This window comes from Poecilia formosa, unplaced genomic scaffold, assembly GCF_000485575.1.
Source record: "Poecilia formosa unplaced genomic scaffold, Poecilia_formosa-5.1.2 Scaffold449, whole genome shotgun sequence".
Classification (NCBI taxonomy): domain Eukaryota; kingdom Metazoa; phylum Chordata; class Actinopteri; order Cyprinodontiformes; family Poeciliidae; genus Poecilia; species Poecilia formosa.
In genome coordinates this window covers 279,658-280,397 of record NW_006800388.1, presented here as the reverse complement: position 1 = coordinate 280,397, position 740 = coordinate 279,658, and positions in this window count along the sequence as shown.

The window sequence follows — 740 nt, the reverse complement described above, 5'->3', positions numbered from 1 at the left end:
TCCATCTTACTTGTGAAATGTTGTCTGTGGAGCCCTCACATCAATAATCCATCGATCCGAACAGTGCTGAGGCATCTTAGTAGGAGGGTATACCGCTCCAAGATGGCCGCCGTATTTCCTGCGCCGGAGCGGTCCATGAGGCGTCTATGCTTATATTATGTCTATGGTGGAGCTTAGCTTACACATTTGAAGTTATTGTTCGACCAGAGCAGCATATTAACAACTTAATCCTCATATAGTCTGTCATGGATGTTGTTTTTCTTCCCGCTTGTGCATCAGGACACCGAATATTGAGATTTGTTGAGTATCAGTGACGTTCAGTTCGGATGAATGCGACCTGGACGTTAGGTCGCATTTGAATCGGATACATATCGGATATGGGTCACATTACATCAAAAACATCGGAATTAGGTCACTTCAGCCTGCAGTGTGAACGCAGCCAAGCAGGTGCTAACGGGCTCTAGCAGGTGCTAACAGGCTCTAGCAGGTGCTAACGGGCGCTAGCAGGTGCTAACGGGCGCTAGCAGGTGCTAACGGGCTCTAGCAGGTGCTAACGGGCGCTAGCAGGTGCTATCGATGCTGCATCTTCACATCTCAAGATGTGATGTGAAGATGCAGCAGAAGCGTTTCCTTCCTGCTGCCCTTAGTAACACATGTAGATGAAACTGCAGCTAAATGGAGAATCTGAAATATGAATCTGCAGGAATCAGTCAGAGCTTCTTCATTACAGCAACACGCCT